At 57.3% G+C, this 8846-nt stretch overlaps 1 long non-coding RNA gene across 1 annotated transcript; it reads left to right on the top strand.

Moving 5' to 3' along the window:
* Positions 1-348: 348 nt before the first annotated feature.
* LOC129526688 (uncharacterized) lies at positions 349-1838 on the top strand. Its single transcript, XR_008671416.1, has 2 exons — positions 349-471; positions 1531-1838. It is a non-coding gene; the product is annotated as an uncharacterized lncRNA (long non-coding RNA).
* Positions 1839-8846: the final 7008 nt, after the last annotated feature.

The raw sequence follows: 8846 nt of genomic DNA, 5'->3' as shown, positions 1-8846 counted from the left end.
AGATGGAATCATACAGTAGGGGCTTCCCCGGGTCTGGTTTCTTTCACTCCACGTTGAGCTGTGAGCATCAATCATCCTGTTCATACAGCAAGGGTTTGTTCACGTTCAAAAGCCTGAAACACTTTCCTTATCTCTGCTGAGTTTCAACCCAGCCCTAAGCACACAGCAAATCCCACCACCTCTAGGAAGCCCTGCTGGCCTTCACCGGCCAGTCAGCAGTGATCCTCCCTTCCTCTCTTTCTGCATGGCCCTCTTTCCTCCCCTGAAATCTCACTGCTCTGGGTCTTGGGTACCCAGACTGTTGCTGGTGATGATGTCATGAGAGGCAGTTGCTAGGCAACCGGCTCCACGGAGTCAGGGGCGCCTGCTCTTGGATTTGAAGTGCCCCTGCCAATTTCTTAAAATATCAGAACTCAGAGCACATGGAGCCCCAGAGAAGAGCAGAAAATCCAGCGTGTTTCACAGGCACTGGTAAGCCCCCGCACCCTCCCCCTCTGACTACACAGGTTTTCCAAGAGGTGATCATGTGAGACTAACATCATTGTCTTTCCTTGTCATGGTCCTTAGACTGGCAGACAAGTGACGTGTGATTGTGATTTCAGCAGGCATTTGCGAGGTCTGCTGTGTTATCCTTGAGGATGAAATGGGAAATCCATCCCAGATGATCTGTTAGGTGGAATTTGTCTGTTATATACAATTATAGACAAAGGGAGTTAGCTAATGACCTGGTGTCACCCTGGAGGGGGGTCTCCAGCATCCCCCAGGACTCTGACATCAGTCCTGTACTGTCTGATATTCTGATCAATGATTTATATGAGGAAATAAAAGCCCTGCCTGTCGAGTTGCTGCTGAAACAAAGGACAGAAAGTACATGACAAGTCAGAAGCATAATTCAGAATCATCCCAGCGTTGAGAGGATTTAGAATTCTAAACATTTTTAAATGGGACACAAACAGCATTATCCATAAAGAAAAAAATCGATCAATTAATTGGACCACATTAAAATTAAGAACTTCTGTTCATCAGAGATATTGTTAAGAGAAGGAAAAGACAACTAAGAGATGTCATTTGTGATACATGTCTCTGACAAAAATCTCATATCTAGATTTTAAAAAGCCCAACACATCAATCTTCTAAAACTGGAGCAAGACAAATGGATAGAAAAATAGGCAAAATATTTGAACTGACATCTCGCACGGTAAGATATCCAAATGCCCACTAAATGTATGAACAATAACATGCTAAGTTTCCTTAGTTAGCAGGAAGATGTGAGCTATAATGACGATGGGACACCCCCTCTAAAATGAATGGCCAAAAGGGAAGAGAGAAAATGTCCCGTGCAAGGAGGACATGAGGTGTGTGGTTGGGGCACATGCCCTGTGGAACCGCTTGGCAGCATTTGTTACACTGAACCTGCATACGTACGATTGCCCTGCTTTTCCCCACTTAGATAGAGACCCAATGGAAGTGCATATGCATTTTTGCCAAAAGACACACGTAAAAGATGTTTATAACTGCTTCCAATTCCAGAAACCAGAAATAACCAAAGTGTCCACGGATGGGCAGCTGGATACAAAGCCGGCGTGTAGTCATAAAGGGATGCAGCGAACGACCAATGTGAACAAACCTTTGCTGTATGAACAGGATGATTGACGCTCACAGCTCAACGTGGAGTGAAGGAAGCCAGACCTGGGGAAGCCCCCGCTGTATGGTCCATCTGACGGAAGTCAAAAGCGGGAGAAAACTGGTCTGCAGTGTAGGAAGTTGAAACAGTGGATGCCTCTGAGGTTGGGGCATGGGGGCTTTGGGGGTGAGAAACATTCTATTTCTTGATCCGGGTTCTGGCAACAAGTGTACTGTCTTCTGGGCAAAGCCTGGGCTGGGGGTGTGCAGGACACGGTGGTGGAGGGACGAGGGGACACAGGGGCCTGCGGGGCAGGTTGGAGATGGAGGCAGGTTGGGGTAGGGGTGATCAAACAACATATACTGTAAAGGCCCCAGGCAGGGAGGGGCCTCCACAGCCCTAAGACGAGGCTGGAAGAGAGGAGGGAGGTGGCGAGAGAGAATCTCCAACTGGCAAAGGCAAGGCCCAAGGGCCCCTGTGGGTGCTGGTCAACATGCAGGTGGCTGCCAGCCTCCCAGCCCATCCTGACAGCCCCTGCGGGCTCCTATGTCCCTGCACAATTGCCAAAACCACCTCAGTCACTCCCCAAGGGCCAAGCTCAGACAATGTGTGGGGTGGTTTCTATATCCAGAGGGGCTGAGAGTGTCCCAAGCCCCTTTCTTTGGGCTCAGTGTCACACCCATCTGCTGGGGTCCCCACAGCAGCCCAGGAGAGACCTGTCCCGATCCTAGTGAAAAGGATGAGAAAGCTCAGGGTCAGAGAGGAAAGTGCGGAGCCCTCATCCGCTGCCTCGGGGAGTACAGTGGCTGCCCTCGGGACCGCCCCGGGTCACTGGGCCTGAGACCACAGGGAAGAGACAAGTCTGGGGGTGGTGACCTCCCAGTAGCCTCATGGGTAAGAGAAATGGGGCTGTTTGGGACAGAGACCCCAGGGGACAGAGGGCCATACCTGTCAGAGGGAAGCTGCTAGGGGTGAGAAGGGCGGTGGGGAGAGGCACAGTGCAGAGGAGGGCATACCTTTTACTTACCAGGGCAAAGGGAAATCTGACCTCCATGAGGGTGGATAAAGCTCTGCCAAGCTCGCCAACTGAAGCCAAGAAAAAATGCTAAGGAAGGAAGCACCTCGAAACACAGCGGCTGGAGAGGCAGCGGGAGCCTCCTGGGCCAGTGCTCCACGGGGTGCCAGAGCTGGGTGACTCCCTGCCTGGTGGAACTTACACCCCTATGGGGGCCCTGACCTCCAAGCTACAGGCAAACCAGTTCCCATGGCAATCACCACGGCAAGAGTAAAATCACGAGAGCCAGAGGGTTGGGGGTCCTTCGAGTCCAGGTGGCCAGGAGTAGCCTCGCTGGGGAGGAGGCACTGAGGCCGGTTCCAAAGGACCAGAGGAGCCGCAGATGGGTGCAGCAGCCAGCCTGTGAGGGCCGCCTGGAGGGCCTGCACTTCACGTCCAAGGAGGCCAGTGGCCAGCAGAGGATGTGGTAGGTGTGAGGCGGGAGGCAGGGCAGCTCCCTGAAGGCACACGGAGGATGGCCGCCGCAGAGAAGGATGTGGTCAGGGTGGAAGGGAGCAGCCCCAACTCAGCCAGTGCAGTGGATGGTGAGGAGGGTTCAGGCCGAGGCCCCAAAGCCCCATCCTGCAGGCACAGGACAGGACCAGGCCGACAGCTCAGAGAGAATGGGACCCCACGCAGCTGCCAGGATGCCAGGCGCTAAATCACAGTGACCTCTTGCCAGCCACGCAAATAATCCAATTATGTCGGGATAATTTATTGATCAGGAAAATCAAAGGAAGGTAATTAACACAAATGAAGCAAGTCCTGGGCATCTATACGGGCTGTGCATCTGCTGTCCCCAGGATCCCGCCTGCTCTGACCCCTGGGCCTAGCCTGAGCCAGCCCCGTCTGCTGTCCACTAGAGCCCAGGTCCCATTCTCCCATTTTGTCCTGCACTGTCCACAGCTCTGGCCCAGCCCTGCCAATAGGATGACACCTCCCATGTACGCCAAGGCACCCCAGCATCACGCTGGCCCTCTCAGGGCACCCCACCCAGCCGACAGCCGCATCTTCCCCTCTACTCCTAGGACACTCCAACGTAACTCTTGGGACAGTCACCCTAGTGGCCTCCAACCTCCTTCACCGCTGCCGCTCAGCAACTCTTCCAGCACCCCATCTCCCCACCCCGTAAGGGGCTCCTCCTGTACCCCATCTCCCCGTCCTGTAAGGGGCTCCTCCCGCACCCCGTCTCCCCGTCCCGTAAGGGACTCCTCCCGCACCCCATCTCCCCATCCCATAAGGGGCTCCTCCTGCACCCCGTCTCCCCGTCCCGTAAGGGACTCCTCCCGCACCCCATCTCCCCGTCCCGTAAGGGACTCCTCCCGCACCCCATCTCCCCATCCCATAAGGGGCTCCTCCCGCACCCCGTCTCCCCCTCCTATAAGGGGCTTCTCCTGCTCCCCATCTTCCCCTGCACCCTGTCTTCCCATCCTGTAAAGGGTCCCCTGGGCTCCTCCACATCCCATCTCCCTATCCCATAAGGGAGCTCCCCCAGACTCCTCCTGTACCCCGCTCCCCCTGCACCATAAGGAGGCTCCCCACTTCTCCCTGGTGCTTCCACCCTCACCCCATTGAGCTCCCCTAGGTCTGGGGGCAGCTGGTGCAGACAGCCCCACTGGGTGCTCCCAGGCGGTGTGCAGACCAGGTGTGGCCCCTGGCCTGAGGTCACACAGCTGCTGGGGAAGAAAGGCCTCCTCACCCCTCCTGGGGTTGCACAAGCCTCTCAAACTCAGCCTGGCCAGCACAGCCCCAGGGCCGGCTTCATGGCTGTGGCTGAGGCCCATGCTCAGAGGAACTCAAGCTTGGTTAGAGCTCTGAAATTCCTCATAATGTTTGAAGCAGGGCCCCAGCTTTTCACTTTGCCCTGGGCTTTGCTCATCACCTGCCCAGGGGCCTCTCCTCCTGGGCCAGGGCTTGATCCTGGCCTGTGCAGCTCCACTTCCCGCACCCAGCAGCATCCAGCCAGCAGGGCCCCTCCGGCCTCCCCATACCCACTTTTCCCTGATGGTGGCCTCACTGTCTGGCGTTGTCCCTCACCTGGCCCCGTCTAGCTCCACCGCGCCTGCAACAGTAGCAAACACTCAGGCTCACGTCAGTGAGTTCCCTGCCCCCAACCTGAGGCCGAGTCTGCACCCCGCTTCGCCCCTGGCATTCCACTCTCCAGGGTGGGCGGCTGCACCCCTCCTCACAGCCTCGCCGATCTGGGTCCAGGGTCCTCCTCTCCCTCGGACTGTCCTCCACCTGACACCCCTCTTCTCTGCCAGCCAATGCCTGGGGTGAGGCAGGCTGAGTCTCCCCCAGGACGCCCTCCTCCTAAACCCTGGAACCTGTGAACCTGGACTTTGCAGATGCAACTAACAGAAGGACCCCGAGACAGGGAGATGGCCCCGGACGACCCGGGTGGGCACTAAATGTGGTCACAAGGGCCTCAGAAGAGGGAGCAGGAAGGTGAGGGTGGAGATGTGAGGACAGCGGCAGAGTCAGGGGGAGGACAGAGGGGCACTCTGCTGGCCTTGAAGGTGAGGAGGGGGCGGGGGGCACCTCCGGAAGCTGGAGAAGACAAGGAACCGATCCTCCCCTGGAGCCCCCAGAAGGAGCCGCCCTGTGACCCTTGACCTTCACCCGGTGGGATGCATTTTGGACACCCGTCCCCCAGGGCTGAAAGGCGCCAGCTCTGTGGTGCTGGAGGTGCTGCAGTGGCGGGAGCTTGTTATGGCAGCAACAGGAACCTCCTCCTGGACCACCTCAGCGGTCCTACTGTGGACACCTCGCTCCTCTGCCCTGGGACCCTCTCCAGAGCCCTCCCGTGTCCTGCCTGGGGGCTATCTGTCTGGCTTACCCTATCGAAGGGCAGCAGAAGACCCCACCCCACCCCTGGGGAGTTGGGACTCAGATTTCAAGTCGAGTCTCTGAGGGTGTGGGGTGTGGAACAGCCCCTGGATGGTACCACAGCCTCCCACCCCACTGCCGTGGCCCTCACCCCGTCCACCCCCCAGGCGCCCGATAAGACACCAGAAATGCCCTCCCTGGGGCCTCCCTCCCTCCTCAGCAACCCCCAATCCGTGCAACCCAGGGAGGTGCAGGGGGTCAGGGCCCACGTGCCTTCCCTGCCGGGAGCCGCTGCTTCATCACACGTGGCCCTAACTGACGGCAGCAAAACAAACATTTGCTTTGGTGACCCACGCTGAGTGAGACGCTCGGCATTATTTTAATTAAGCCTTGTGACCGATGAATCTTAATAAAGCAGCTGTTCCAGTATTCAGGTAAATAAATAAAAATCACACCAGGAGGGCTGCTGGGCACAGAGCTGCCACGCGCATGGGTGTGGAGTGCAGGCAGCTGCCTGGAGAACAGGGGCGCGGTCCGGGCTCACAGCACTTGAGGGCTGACTTGGGAAAGGCCATGTGGAGGAAAGGCTCCTTCCAGATCAGCCCTGATGGGACAGCTACTGCAGATAGTGACACAGACCATGAGGGCTGGCAAGACTCCTCGGACACAGGAGAGGGGCCCGGCCAGGACTCCCTTGGGAAGGAGGATGGGAGAAGGCACAGGTGCCGTGTTGGCCCTGGATGGGCCATCTCCCCGTTAGGACGGCTCTCGCTCAGCCCCCGGAGAGCCCACAGGTCTACCACCAGGAACAACTCTCACAGGGAACCCGAGGCCCGTGCCTCTCAGGCCCCAGAAGCTGGAACTGGCCCAGTGCAGTCTGGGGACCAGGGGCTGCCAGCTTTGAACCGTGACGCCGCTCCATGCCTGTGCAGAAGAGAAAGTGAAGCTGAAACGCCCAGGCAACCCCAGGAAACAGGAGGAGGAGGAAGCTCTCCCGTGGGCCTGATGGGGCTCAGAGTCCTACAGTGTTAAGGTCACGGTGACGGGGCCTGGTTTTCCCCCACGACTGTTGGGAGTCATGGAAGGAAACACTCAGGGAGGAGCAGGTGTGCAGAGGGCCCGTGGGCAGGGACCTGTGTGGGCAGAGTACCTGCCCATGTGGTACCAGAAAGGTGTGGAGCCCTGTAGGGCAGTGGCTGAGGACATCCTAGGCAGTGCGTCTCCAAATATGGGTGTTTATGGGTGTGTGCGGGGGCAGCTGGGTGGTGGGGGACCCAGGAGATCACACTGCAGCCATCCTGCCTCTCACTCTCTTGGTCCAGGCACTCCCCACAACTCCATGACCGCAGCTGACCCCAGCCCCCATCCCCCTCCTATCCTTGCCAACAGAACCTGCTTGTGCCTGGGGAGCGTGGGCCTAGCCCAGTAGATGACCTGTGACTGGTCTAAGCCCATCAGGTCAACCTATTCCCTTTGCCACGGATGGGCCCAGGATAGCTATGGGACCTTGCTTCTTGGATGTAGCCTGGGAAGTGCACTGAGGGGCTTCTGAGAAAGGCTTTCCTCCTTGATGAAAGATAGACCCACACAAGGAGAAGCCACGCCCACCCTTTCTCACTTTCTGCTTCAGAGGCTGTCGTGTGAGGATGGGACGCCTGGAGCAGTGGCAGCCGTCTTGTGACTGTGAGGTCAGGAGCCAGAGAACAAATAGCCAACATTCAAGGATGACTGAGGGAAAGGAGCCAGGGCCCTGGGTGATGTCATTACCTCCTTCTCAACGCCGGTGCCACCCACCTCCAGGCTCCTTTCATGAATGTATTAGATTCTCGTGGCTGCTGAAAAAAAATTAAACTATCACAAATTTAGTGGTTTAAGACAACAGAACTGTATTCTCACACAGGTCTCGAGGTAGAAGTCTGAAACAGCTTTCATGGGGATGCAATAAGGTGCAGCAGGCCAGGCTCCCTCCAGAGGCCCCGGGCAGTCTGTCCTGGCCTCCCCCAGCACCCTTGGCACTCAACGGTCCTTGGCTGTGGCCCCATCACTGCACTCTCCATCTCCAGGACACATCCCCTTCTCTCTTCTGTTCTCTGTCAAATTTTCCTCTGCCTCGTGGTTACACTGAAGACTCACCAGGATAACCCAGGCTGCTCTCCGCATCACCAGATCCTTGAGAGGCAAAGCCCCCTTTCCACGTGAGATCCATCCACAGGGCCCTGGGGCTAGAACCCGGGGTCCTTGGGAACTCCTTTCCATTCGCTCCCACGAGGTAGTTAAGCGCCCACTGCATTTGACCACCGTTGGTCCAGCTTTCTGTTCCTTGAGCCGTGAGGTTCGGATGAGAGAACTCCTCATCTGCAGAGAGGAGATAGCAGGACCTCCACCCTGGAGTGCGGGGAGCAAGCAAGAAGCACGGAGGGGCTCAGCAAACTCAGCACCTGTGAATGAGAGAGCCGCCCTCTACGGCCCCTCTAAGGCGGTTCAGGACGCCCTGTGAGTGTGAATCGCCTGGCAGCGTAAGTGAGTGCCCGGCCTGGCTGCATCTCCAGGGTGCAGCCTCGCAGCCCTCGCTCCCACCCTCAGTCTGGGGTGAGAAGCCCCTTTGAATGCAGCTTGCAGCCCACTTCAGAAGGCGCTGGGACAGGGCTTTCCCCTGCAGGGTCTATTCCCAGGGAAAGTTCCGAGTTTCTCCCGTGCACGCCCCTCCCTCCATCCTGGCTCGGTCCCCAGCATCAGCAGCGGCACCCGGAGCAGCATCGCGGGCTCCATCCATTACCTCCTGCCCGTTAATCGAGCGGATCATGATCTGCAAAATTGGGCGGAAGTTATATTAAGTAGTTCGGCGGTTAAATCTGACACTGTTGATATTTCTCCTCAAAAATAATTAAGAGCCTCCTTCATTGACGAGATCACGTCTTGCAGTCATAATGTGCTTAATATTTTTATCACAAGCCATTTAACTTGAGGCTTTGCTGAAACTCATTGCGACATGCAGACTTTACTTGAGACTCCCGCGAGCTCAGGTGTTGGTGAAGGACCCATGCGGTATCCGACGCAGGACAGCGCCTGGGCCCGCCAGGCCACTCCTGACAAAATCCCAAGAGGATGGTTGTTGAAATGCGCAGCCACCCTCCCCACACCCCGCGCTGTGGGAAGAGCGTGAAGACGGCAGGTGCTGTCCCATAGCAGCCGAAGGACACTGGCCCAGCTGGGGCCTGGAGGGAGCAGGGCAGAGAGGCTCTCAGCTCCTGGAACCCTCAGCCCCAAAGGTCCCTTCCCTCCCGGGTCCATTTCTCTGCTAAAGATGAGCCGTCCCTCTAGCGGCTGTCCCCTGGCTGC

This window comes from Gorilla gorilla, chromosome 15 (assembly GCF_029281585.2).
Source record: "Gorilla gorilla gorilla isolate KB3781 chromosome 15, NHGRI_mGorGor1-v2.1_pri, whole genome shotgun sequence".
Classification (NCBI taxonomy): domain Eukaryota; kingdom Metazoa; phylum Chordata; class Mammalia; order Primates; family Hominidae; genus Gorilla; species Gorilla gorilla.
This window is presented reverse-complemented; position numbering and strand designations above follow the sequence as displayed.